The sequence below is a fragment of the Malus sylvestris genome, chromosome 10 (assembly GCF_916048215.2).
Source record: "Malus sylvestris chromosome 10, drMalSylv7.2, whole genome shotgun sequence".
Taxonomy (NCBI): Eukaryota; Viridiplantae; Streptophyta; class Magnoliopsida; order Rosales; family Rosaceae; genus Malus; species Malus sylvestris.
Window position 1 is genome coordinate 18036893 of NC_062269.1, and position 13130 is coordinate 18050022.

General features: G+C 38.0%; 1 long non-coding RNA gene across 1 annotated transcript; it reads right to left on the reverse strand.

Moving 5' to 3' along the window:
• Positions 1 to 9700: 9700 nt before the first annotated feature.
• LOC126585915 (uncharacterized) lies at positions 9701 to 11345 on the reverse strand. Its single transcript, XR_007610686.1, has 2 exons — positions 10823 to 11345; positions 9701 to 10277 (listed from the first exon to the last, which is right to left on the reverse strand). It is a non-coding gene; the product is annotated as an uncharacterized LOC126585915 (long non-coding RNA).
• Between the last annotated feature and the right edge of the window lie 1785 nt (positions 11346 to 13130).

Below are 13130 nucleotides of genomic sequence, written 5' to 3' on the forward strand. Positions count from 1 at the left end.
TATCACTTTGGTGAGTGTAGACACAAAGGGAAACCCAAATCTTTCAATTGTGATAAGTTTAGGCATTTGGCTAGAGAGTGTATTGCAGCAAAGGCAGTGCAAAAGGAAAATCATACAAACCAAATGGATGTGTCTGGAAATATGTTCTATGCCAACAATGCAACTATTGAGACTAAAGTAAATGGAGAATGGTACATTGACAGTAGTTGTAGAAACCATATGACAGGGAATGTGGGGTAGCTTGTTGATGTGAGGACCAATGTTGCAGGCAAGGTTCAAATGACAACTAGAGATATTGTAAATGTTGCAGGAATGGGATCCTTGGTTATTGACACAAACAAAGGCAAAAAGTATGTTAGAGAAGTAATGTACCTAAAATTTGCTCAATGTTGGTCAAATGGATGAACATGGATATTTCTTGGTATTTAGTGTATGAATGTGTAGTGTGTTTGATGGTCCATCACTAGATTGCTTGGTCATTAAAGTGAAGAAGAAAGTGAACAGATGTTATCCACTGACTCTTTTACCTGAGAACCAAATTGCATTGAAAGAAAGTGTCACTCATTCTACTGAGATTTAGCATAAGAGACTCGGACATCTACGTTTTGGTGGCCTCAAGCAATTGAGTGACAAAGACATGGTTCATGGATTGCCCTAACTTGAAGACCACAGTGGTGTCTGTGAAAGCTATCAATATGGGAAACAACATAAAGAAGAGTTTCCAAGAAAACAAGTGCAAAGGGCTAATGCTCCACTTGAACTCATCCATGTTGATCTATGTGGACTTATGAAAAATGATTCAATTGCTAGAAATAAGTACTTTATGCTCTTGATAAATGATCTTACTAGAATGACTTGGGTGTATTTCTTAACATACAAATTTGAAGCATTCAATTGTTTTAGAAAGTTCAAAGCTATGACAAAATTGCAAAGTGGATTCAATATTAAGTGCCTGAGACGGGATAGAGGAGGAGAGTTAAAGTCATCTGAATTTGATCTGTTTTGTAAGAGAGAAGGGATACAGAGACAGTTCACTCTAGCATATACTCCACAGCAAAATGGACTAGTAGAGAAAGAATATAACTGTGATTGAGATGGCAAAATCTATGTTACATCAGAAGGGAATGCCATATTATCTCTGGGCTAAAGCAATTCATACATCAATGTATATACTGAATAGGTGTCCCACAAAGGCTTTAGATAATATCACACCTTTTAAAGCTTATTTTGGAAGAAAACCAGGCATTGTTCACTTAAGGATATTTGGTGCGCTATGCTATGTGCATGTTCCAAGTGAACACAAACATAAACTTCAGCCTAAAAGTTCCAAATGAGTATTTGTGGGATATGCAACCTATGAAAAAGGGTGTAGGGTGTTTGATCCAATACCTAAGAAACTTGTCTTGTCAAGAGACATTTTTCTTGATGAAGAAGTTGCTTGGAATTGGGAAGATAATTTAGATCAACCTTTTCACACTACTGGAAGATTTGCTTATGGTAGTGCTAGTACTAAAAGCAATGAAAGTGTTGTGTTGTCTCCTGTATCACCTGCATCACCTTTATCTAGAAGAGCTCTTATTATTGGAAACTCTGGAACTCAGTCTAAGCTTCTCACTTTAGGTGAATCTACAAGCACTTCAAGCCTGAATGAGAAATATAGTTAAGCATTTGATCATACACCATTGAAATGGAGGAAACTAGATGAGGTACTAGCTCAGTGTAATCTTTGTATCATGGATCCAGACAAATATGAAGATGCTAAACAAGATGAGTTTTGGTTGAAAGCAATGGACAATGAGTTGTTCATGATTGGGAAGAATAGTACCTGGAAGCTTGTTGATAGACCAACTAAGAAACCTATCATAGGGGTTAAATGGGTCTACAAAACCAAGCTAAATCTTGATGGTTCAGTGTTGAAAAATAAAGTAATGTTGGTTACAAAGGGCTATGCACAAAAGCCTGGATTTGATTACAATGAAACCTATGCTCCAGTTGCTAGATTGGATACTATCAGGACTCTAATAGCATTGGCTGCACAAAAGAGCTGGAAATTGTACTAGTTAGATGTAAAGTCAACTTTCTTGAATGGACTATTACAAGAAGTCTATGTTGAACAACCTGAAGGATTTGTAGTCAAAGGCAAAGAAGACAAGGTCTACCAACTACATAAACCTCTTTATGGTCTAAAGCAGGCACCAAGGGCTTGGTATGGAGAAATAGACATTAGTTTCTCACAATGTGGTTTTGAGAAAAGCTTGATGAACCAACATTATACATAAAGGCAAGGGGAGTAGACATTTTGATTGTCTCCATATATGTGGATGATATAGTCCACATTGGCAGTTGTAAATTGATACTAGAAGAGTTCAAGGAAGACATGAAGAAGAAATATGAGATAACAGACTTGGGACTCCTTCATCATTTTCTTGGGATAAGAATAATTCGAACTAACTCAAGTATCTTCATTCATTAAAAGAAATATGGAAGTTCTTTGTTGAGCAAGTTTGGGTTAAGTGAAGGAAAGTTTGTGACAACTCCTCTTGTAGCAATTGAGAAGCTAACTAAAGATGATGGAAGTGGACCTGTGAGTGAAGAAATGTATAAGAGCATTGTGGGAAGCCTATTATATCTCACTGCAACAAGGCCAGACATAATGTATGCAACAAGTTTATTAGCTAGGTTTATGCATTATCCTACTAATAGACATTATGGAACTACAAAGAGGGTGCTCAGATACATCAAGGGAACCCTAGACTATGGTCTAGAATATGTGAAAGGAAGAAAAGCGTACTTAATTGGCTATTGTGATAGTGATTGGGATGGTTCATTAGAGGACAGCAAGAGTACATCATGGTTATCTTTTGGCAGTGGTGTGTTCTCTTGGGCTTCAGTTAAGCAAAGTTGTGTTGCATCAACTGCAGAGGCTGAATATATAAATGCATCTGAAGCCACAGCTCAGGCAATATGGTTGAGGTTTGTTCTAAAGGATTTTGGAGAATTGCAAACTGAAGCAACCCCTCTTCACTATGACAACACTTCTACCATTGTCATTACCAAGAACTTTGTGTTTCATCAAAAGACCAAGCACATTGATAAGAGATATCATTTTATCAAAGATGCATTGCAGAAAGGCATCATTGACTTAGTGTATTGTCCCACTAAAGAGTAATTGGCAGACATCTTCACAAAGCCACTTGCAAATGATCGATTCAATTTTCTCAAAAATATGCTTAGAGTGAAATCAGCTTTAGACTTAAAAGGGAGTGTTGAATTGTAAGTCTATAGCTGATTAGGAAATAAGCTGTGTATCAATTTGTGCATTCACTTGAGTTAAAATACCAAGTGTGCATCTCTATTGTTGTAAGACAAATAATGACAGGTGTAATTATCTTAGCAACTACCTAGATATAAGGCTGAGATTGTTTTGTAAGTAGAGAGAATCCACCTTGGATTCTAACGATTATGTAAGCATCGAGTGTGTGAGTTGTAGAGAGGGAGATGAAATGAAAATGCTCAACTAGATTTTGCAGAGAGTGAAAACCCTTCGAAAATTCTTCCATTGTTATCCCTCTTATTTTGTTCTTCAATTGTTCATATCATAACCAGACTTTAAAACCAAATCACAACACAACCAAGCTACTGGTTTTGGGCGACCAAGGGCACAGGGAGCATAGGCCCAACATGAGGGCTAGCCTGGTATAGGTGCAAGGGAAGCCCAGCCAAAGGCTGGCTTCATTTAGGTCGATTCTAGGAGAGCCCACCCATTTAGGCTAACTTTGGTAATCACGGGCCAAGACAGATGGCAAGCCCAACAAGTAAAGCTTGCTGCAAGAAGGCGAGGTCCATGAGGGCAAAGCCTAGCAAGCTTAAGCTTGCTGCAGGCGTGGTGGGCCGAGGCAGGGTAAAGCCCATCAAAACTTTGAGGGCCTGCTGGTGGAGTTATGGCTTCAAGCCCATTTGGAGACCAACCCAGGTCGACGCCTGGTGCTGTGCAGGGCATCGAAATCTAGAGTTAATAACCCTACTTGCTTCTAAATTAATTTTGATACTTTGACTCACAAATTCCACATAGCATAATTGCGTATTACATAAACAAATATGTTGACAAAATATATGAAATATATATAATTAAAAGGGAAATATAAATATAAAGGGTTCATGCATCATGGGAAATGTTTTCATGCTTCACGGTCGTTTCAAATATCTTAATTTATTTTAAAAGAACTTGATTGGCAGAAAACAACTGAGCCTTTGAATTTATAGAAGATCCTTCTCAGAAAGTCGTGCATCTCCAATATGTTGTATCACGTCCAACAAAGAAAAATTAAATTGAATCAATAGCATGTACATCAATTCAATAAAATAATAAATTAATCAAAAAAAGAATGATTACATATAATACTCCCCTGATTGAAGAACAAACTCTATGTAGCGCAGTATCAAGAGCGTGCTGATAATATGTTGTAGGCCTAATTTACTGAATTATATAAATGATAGCGAGGGGGTGGGGCAGAGTAGAGAGAAATAGAGAGATGTGGAATTGTGAAGTTTATGTTATATCACCTCATTGTGCCTTTATTTATAGTACTAGGGAAGGTTAATTCATTACCCTAATAGGATTACAACTCTAATAGAATAATATCTAACCCTAGAGAATCTTCTAAAGATATCCCAAATATACTAGGATTACACAATCACATTCCTAATCTAATAGAACTACAAGAGTTAAAATTATATATGGAATCCAAATTTTAATACTTTTCCCAAATTTTCCCTGCGTTTCCCCTGCTCCTGCATTAAAAGATAAACAAAAAAATATTTGTTAGGACTCTTGCTATGAAGGTGGGGGAGCACCAATTGTTGTTTGTTATCAAAAGGCATCTCAATAGTTGATTTGGTTTTGACTGGTTTGACAATCTGCTTTATAGTGTTGGCAATTCAAATCTAATTATCATGGGCATAAATATTGTTTGCCGATGGGGCTTTCTTGCAGAGACGGTTATGCCAACAACTAATAAGTCCCCCATCCGACCAATTCTGAAAGCAAAGACTTTTTCTTTTGTGGTTTCACCCCAATTGAAGATGTTCATCTTAGCCAAAACATATCTAAAAATTAGCAAGAATTTATACCAAGAACAGCTGAAGATGTTTCAAAATAATCTTCTTGGTCGTTTGCTCCTCAAAAAAGGTTCTACCTCTACGCCAATGAAGACCAGTGCTCTAAAATCTTGTTTAGAAGATGCATGTCGGCCTACAGCACCATGGAACCTTGTTCCTATAGGCTAAAGTTTTTTTTATATTCATTTCAATATGGAAGATGATATGCAATGGGCATGGAGTGGCGGTATGTGTAATATTGCTACCAGTTTATTCAGGCTATTGAAATGAACGCCATATTTTCAACCACGTGATGTTCTCCCTCAAACTCCTGCTCAGGTATAGATTTAAATATTCAATTTGAGTCAAGAATATTGGCATCCTAGACACTTGATGGAAATTGCGAGGGGTTGGCACTCCCTTACAACTAGATAAAGCTACAAGGGAAAGACAATATGGTTATTATGCACGTATATTAGTTGATGTTAATCTTGCAAATGATTTACCTACATCTCTTATGGTTGAAAAAGAAAGTCATGGCTTCCCAATTCAAGTGGTTTATGAAAACTTACCACGTAAATGTTGTCACTGTGATTTGATTGGGCATTTGGTTAATAGTTGTAGACAACATAAACAGGTGTCCAGAGGTCATTCTTGTAGCCGGACTCGAACGAGGTATGGTGGTAACATGGGGGACAATAAAATAAGAAATCATTCTCGGTGTCAACTGGAATATCGTTCTAAAAAGGATATGGCAATACCAGTTAATGTTTTGAATGGGTCACCTGTTTCTGAACCTCTTCAACATGTTGATTAATTGTTACCGTTAGAATTCCTTTGTCCCACATCGTTCAGAAGGCTTGAGAACAAGCCATTTATATATAATTACCCCACTATAACTGACACCGAGGCCTTTTGTATTAAAACCCCACATCTGACGGATTGAACAGGTGGCCAAGTAGGGACAGTGTCGGTGTCATTGGAATGGGCCCATGGCCCGTCTACCTGAAATTTAAGATGGTATCAGAGCCAAGGGACGGGTCCGTACATCCACGGGAACGGGTGGGTCCCCTTTGGCCCCGCGCAAATGGGTGAGCTCCGACTTGTCTCCACGTAGGCCAAGAGATGCCACGTGCATTGGCCCAGTACAAACGAGTGAACCCTGGCTTGGCTGTACATGGTTGTTGATTTGTGGAACTCCACGTGTGACCCATAAAATGGGGTCTCACGTGAGGGGGAGTGTTAGAATTCCTTTGTCCCACATCGGCTAGAAGGCTTGAGAACAAGCCATTTATATAGAATTACCCCACTCTAACTAACACCGAGGCCTTTTGTATTAAAACCCCACACCTGACGAATTAAACAGGTGGCTAAGTGGGGACAGTATCGTTGTCGTTGGAGTGGGCCCATGGCCCGTCTACCTGAAATTTAAGATGGTATCAGAGCTAGGGGATGGGCTCGTACATCCACATGAACGAGTGGGTCCCCTTTAGCCCCACGCAAATGGGTGAGCCCCGACTTGGCTCCACGTAGGCCAAGAGATGCCACGTGCATTGGCCCAGCGCGAAAGGGTAAGCCCCGACTTGGCTCCACATGGTTGTCGATGTGTGGAACTCCACGTGTGACCCATAAAATAGAGTCTTACATGCGGGGGAGTGTTAGAATTCCTTTGTCCCACATCGGTCAGAAGGCTTGAGAACAAGCCATTCATATAGAATTACCCCACTCTAACTAACACCGAGACCTTTTGTATTAAAAACCCACACTTGACGGATTGAGCAAGTGGCCAAATGAGGACAGTATCGGTGTCGTTGGAGTGGGCCCATGGCCCGTCTACCTGAAATTTTAGATGGTATCAGAGCCAAGGGATGGGTCCGCATACATGTGAACGGGTGGGTCCCCTTTGGCCCCGCGTAAATGGGTGATCCCCGACTTGGCTCCACGTAGGCCAAGAGATCACGTGCATTGGCCCAATGCGAATGGGTAAGCCCCAACTTACTCCACGTGGTTGCTGATATGTGGAACTCTAAGTGTGAGCCATAAAATAGGGTCTCACGTACGGGGGAGTGTTAGAATTCCTTTGTCTCACATCGGCCAGAAGGCTTGAGAACAAGTCATTTATATATAATTACCCCTCTTTAACTGACGCTGAGGCCTTTTGTATTAAAACCCCACACCTAACAGATTGAGAATGTGGCCAAGTGGGGACAGTATCGGTGTCGTTGGAGTGGGCCCATGGCCCGTCTACCTGAAATTTAAGAGTTACTACCTTCAATACTAAAGGTGATAAGGCAATGGTTGATGATAATGATGAGCCTATTCTTCAGTCTCTGCTTGGTGGCGCCAATTGTCTCTGGTAAGGATAATAATGTCATTTTAGCTCATGATAAGGCTAATACTCTCAGAAATCAAGTTCTTGAACAGGTGGTTGATGAGGCTTTAGGGAACATTGTTCAAGCTGTAATTAATTTTGAAATCGAAAAACATGGTGTCCAATCCCATGGGATAGCTCATGTTAGCAATTCTATGACTGGATCATTGTTCTCAGATGGATTATATTCTCAAAATGGTAAGCATTTGGGCAACACTGATGTCCTAAATAATATTGGTCCAAGGGATCTTCATGACGACTCTAGCAGTCCTTATGGGTTTCGACATGTTGCGACATTGGCTAAGGATGTCATTGATATTGTTAATCATATAGACATCTGTGATAATGATGGTTTTACTCTTGTGTTATCTAAGTCTTGATAAAAACAAAAAACAAAAGCAGGTTGTCAAGCTCAATCAGCGTTCTAATAAACCCCATTCGAGTAGGGTCTATGGAATACCAGCTCGTTGTAAATGGAGATTCTTTTCCGAAATATATATGGCATTGGTAATGATGACTCTCAAACCGAACTATCTAACATATGTTGGTTGCATCACCCGGATTTGATTTGCATTGCAAATCCCATGGTGGCTTCTAATTCTATTTTAGCTGCTTTTTGGGATTCATTAAATTTATCTGCTTTTACTTTTAATTCTAGATGAACTCTTTCTCCTAATCTTTTGTTGCTAACATCTTCGACTTGTGCAAATTTTTTAGCTATTTCTATATCTGATCAATAGGTTACTGTTCGCTATACTTTTGATCATATCCCAAGTCAGTTCACCTTTGTTTATGCAAGCATTTCATCTATTAAAAGAAGAGATTTATGGGCTGATCTTATTACTCTACGCTCACAGAAACAACTTCAATGGATGGCTATTGGTGATTTCAATGCTACCTTTGGTGCCCACGAGCAGATGGGAGGAGGTAGACCGTTGCAGACTTCCTGCGCTGAGTTTAGTACCATGTTTGATTCTTGTAATTTTACTCACTTGAATACTTCTAGGGCAACTTTTACATGGCCTAATGGTTGGAAGTTTCATGGTCGCACAGAAAGAAGGCTAGATCGTTCTTTGTGTGATATAAGTTGGTTTGATTCTTGGCCTCACTCTAAATGCATAGTGTTGCCAAATGTAGTCTCAGATCATAATCCTCTTCTTTTTTTTCTCTGCTTCAAGAGTTTTGAGTAGTGGTTGATAGGGATTTTTACCACCTGCAAAAGTAGAGATAAAAACATTTAAAAATACTTGCAAAAGAACAAGGTAGTTGTAGCATAAACGGCTCAAGCAAGGTCATTTCCGCAGGGATTGAATGAATAATATGTATTTATACTAATTCTTAGCTAATTATTTGAAAACCAAGATTGGAAAAGGTTGATTTTGAATTCAAATGTAATAAAAATGTATTTAATAAAAGTAATTTAGGAAAAACAATTAGCAACCAATTAAGAATAAATCAAATAAAAAAGAAAAGGTTTTGAGAAATACATATGGAAAAGCACTAGGGTTATGCTATCCCCTTAACAATCTTATGTAGTTTTACCAATTACTTATGAATTATACATACAACTTTGAAGGTTAGGTTTTCCTAATGCATATTCTACTTGTGGTATCAAGCTAGAACATATTTCAAACATGCAATCTGTCCATGGTATTTAAATCAAATATAAACATGCATGACTCATTATGCTTTGTGAAAACCCTTTGAAAAACCATGTAACCCCTAAGACGTGGTATTCGCCCTAGGTGAAATAACAACTATCAACCACAAGAAGCAATACTCAGTCCACCAGTGGTATTCCGACCGAATTGCATCTGATTACTTGTCTAAACATCCTAATGGTACCTAAGCATTAAGGTACCGTTTGGTACGCAGACGGGATGGGACGGAACAGAGGTTCCATGTTATGTTTGGTACGCGCAAGATGGAATGGGATGAGTGTTCCGTTCTGCGTTTGGTACGCACTGGACAGAACAAAACCAAAAGATTGAATGACTAACTTACCCCTATTCCATCTGTTGTTTGGTACATTGTTTATGCATGGGATGGGACGAGACAAATTTTTTTTTTTTTTTTAACTTGTTCATATTTGAACACATACATGCTTATCTATGATATATTTTTTACAATAGCACATGGCTAAAGATATGTTATGCCATGATATATGTTATGCCATTTCTTGACTGAAGACATGGCAAAAGAAGCAAAACAAAAGAATTTAGAGAGAGAAAGTGAATGACTAAAGATTGTATTCCTTGAACAATGAATGAATTACATGGAGGTGTTTGTTATTTATACAAGTTTCTCCAGAGCTCTTCACAGAAGAGACTTCTTCTTGCACAACCACTTGCGCTCCATCTACGGTTCGATTCTCCAACTCCCCAACTAGCACATCACAATGTGTTCATCTACAACACACAATTACAATTTTATAGAGTCATCAAAAACCCACCTCGAATCCTCTTCAAAGTTGCACGAAACAGAAGATGAAAGCCTTAAATAGTTAGCCAACAACGAAATCCTTAAAGACTGTTGCTGCACAACTATAACTCCAACTAATACAGCAAAGCCTTTCAAATTCAGGAAGCAAATTCTTTCCACCAAATCTAAAGCATTTAAGCAAAAAAAGAAAGACTTGGCTTATCGCATTCTCTCACCTTTGCTTCAAATCCACTTCAAAAAACATCTAATCCAAAATATTATCACACTATATAAGAATCAAAACAAAATGGATCTGCAAACTCGCTCACTATAAAGACTCGACGATTTGCAGCTCCAGTAGCATCACATCCAACTCAATCAATTGCTTCTGAAATAGTGAAAAAACCATGACAATGTGCAATCACTAAATACCCAATTCTCGAAATCACAAAAGAAGAACAACCCAATTGATAAATTGATGAAATTTTGCAGAATACCCAGTTTCAGAAGCCAAAATTGCATGAATGGAACAGTTCTTGCATCATAAAATAAAGGGAAAAAAAATCAAAATATCTAACACAAAAGCTCCAATTTAAGAGCAACCCAGAAACTCAAATTCAAAAAATTATCAAAAATTTTGAAGTACTAAAATTCAACCTAGAAAGAATAAAAGGAGGAAGACCTAGATTAAAGAACCAACTTTTTCCATCATACAAAGCCAAGCTCACAACCAAACCCACTAAATCGCACAGCTCAGAACCAGATCCAATTCTTTACAAACCAGAATCGTAATAAACCTTAAAAATCAGACTTTGTTCGTTTTCCCACGCACAAGTTAAACCAGAGAAACCAAGAAAACTAACTTATTTTCTCATAATCATCCTATTTTGCCAGAACATTGAAATTTTCCATTGAAAAATCAAGAAAACGAACCTGGAGAAGCAGCGGCTATGAGAGAAAATCAAGATCGAACCTGGAGATGCAGCTGCTACGGGAGAGGATGAGGAGGAAGGCTACGTGAAAATGCAGCAACACGCATAGAAGATGGAACGAAGAAGATAGAATTTTATTAACACGAATATGAACTTAAATTAAATTTGAATGATTTTGCTTTATAATATTTAATTTAATTGTTCTTTTTTCATGCTCAACTGGGGTTTCTTAATCCCCAAATTACTCAACTAAATGCGGCTTGCAATCTGGATCAGGTCGCTGAAGGAGCAAGAGCCAGAGGAGCATCTAAAATTATTGGTGTTGACATTAACCCTGATAAATTCATCAAAGGTTCTAGTTTATATTTAATCCAACAGAACCCAATCCAACAGAGGAAAATCCAAAACATAATCCAATCCAACAGAACCCAAAGACATCAGATTTGTAGATTTCAGCACATAAAAATCGAAACTTGAACACTGAAAAAAATGAATCCAGATAGAGAGATAACTCTGAATGCAGATCAAACCTGGAACGGAGATGCAGAGCTGAAGTTCATGGAGAGGCACACGAAGAGGATGAGGAGGAAGGTTGCGAAGGGGAGATGCAGGGATGAAGAACTTTAGCGGCAGAGAAGAGGAAGAGGAAGGATAGGGTTTGTTGTATGATTTAGAAGGTGTAAATATTGAAAAAGCTAAGGGGTATTTTTGTCTTAATATTTATCATTTTGGTGTTCCACGAGATGGAAAAACCCATTCCAGGGGGGGAGGGAGAACCAAAATTTAACCCATTTTCATTCCGTGGGACACGCGTTCCACATAATTTTAGTGCACCAAACGTGGGATGAAATGCGTCCGTCCCACTCTGTTCCGTCTCATCCCACGTACCAAACGCACCCTAAGATATATAGACAATTTAAAGTACAGTGATTAATAATTCAAAGCATGCATGCATAATATCATAAGCAATTAAATAAAAACTACATATTCATACTAAACCTCAAGGCATCGCCCTAGCAAAAGAAAATTAGTTACAAACAACCATAAAACAAAAGGAATTTTATTGAAATAGAAAAAGGATAGAAAACACCTTGAAAATAAACTTCAAAAACTCTCTAGAGTAATGTGTGCGTTCCCCCCTAGGGCTAGCCAAAAAAGGGTTATTTTTACTACTCTAAATAAAATCCTCCTAATAAAAGGTCTTAGAATAAAACTAGGAAACCTAATAAATTGATATAAAATAGGAAACATGATCATAAATTAACTTGGTAAATTCGTCCAAAAATCTGCACAGCTACATTTTGAACCCAAATCAGCTCCAAAACTGGCCCAAAATAGCTGGATTTAAAGCTTGGACTATTCTAAACACTTCTCCATAAGGCCACAAACCTATATGAGGTCATCTTGGGCTCCAAAAACGCAGTTTAAGCCCAGAAATGTCACTTTCCAGCAATGCGCACTACTCCTTTATTAAATCGCCAGAAAATAACCGCTTGGTAGAAAAATCCCAAATTGTGATACAAACAAGCCAAGAAACACACGGACATCCTCCAATTTGAATAACTCCAAAATTCATCCATTTGATTACGTTTTGCTCCAGAGGAAGTCGAATGTCTTATATTAAATATATAAAGCAAAACATCAAAATTCTACCAAAATAATTACCAAATTATACTAAAAATAGGGTAAAATATATAATATAATATTGACTCATTAGTGGCCCTCCTCCTTTTCATTTTCAATCAATGTGGGTGCAACATTCATCTTTTCGAGAAAATGTAACTCAGTGGTGGATGAGTACAGTTGCCTATGGTTGTCCTATGCTCGTAGTAAATCCTCTAGCTCGCATATCAATTGTGTTCATAATGGAAATAATCTTCTTATTGATCCGCAGGCAATTGAGAACCATATTGTTAATTTTTATCTGATTTTGTTAGGTTCTTCTTTCACTCTTTCAGGTGTTGATGAGGTTTGTGAGGTCATTCAGCTAATGGTTACTGATTTTAAAAATAATCTTTTACATGCATTACCTACTGATGAGGAAATTAAGGAGGAAGTTTTCTCTTTAAGTGCTTTTAATGTGCCCAAGCCAGATGGTTTTCCAGGTTTTTTCTATCACTACTGTTAGGATATTGTTGGCTTTGATGTTATTCAATTTGTGTAGCAATTCTTTCAATTAAATTGGTTCTACCCTCATGCTAATAGTAATTTCTTGGTTCTGGTATTGAAGGTAGAAGATGTTATTTCCATTACTCAATTTAGACCTATTGCCTTGGTAAATTTTCTTTTCAAGATGATTCCCAAAATTT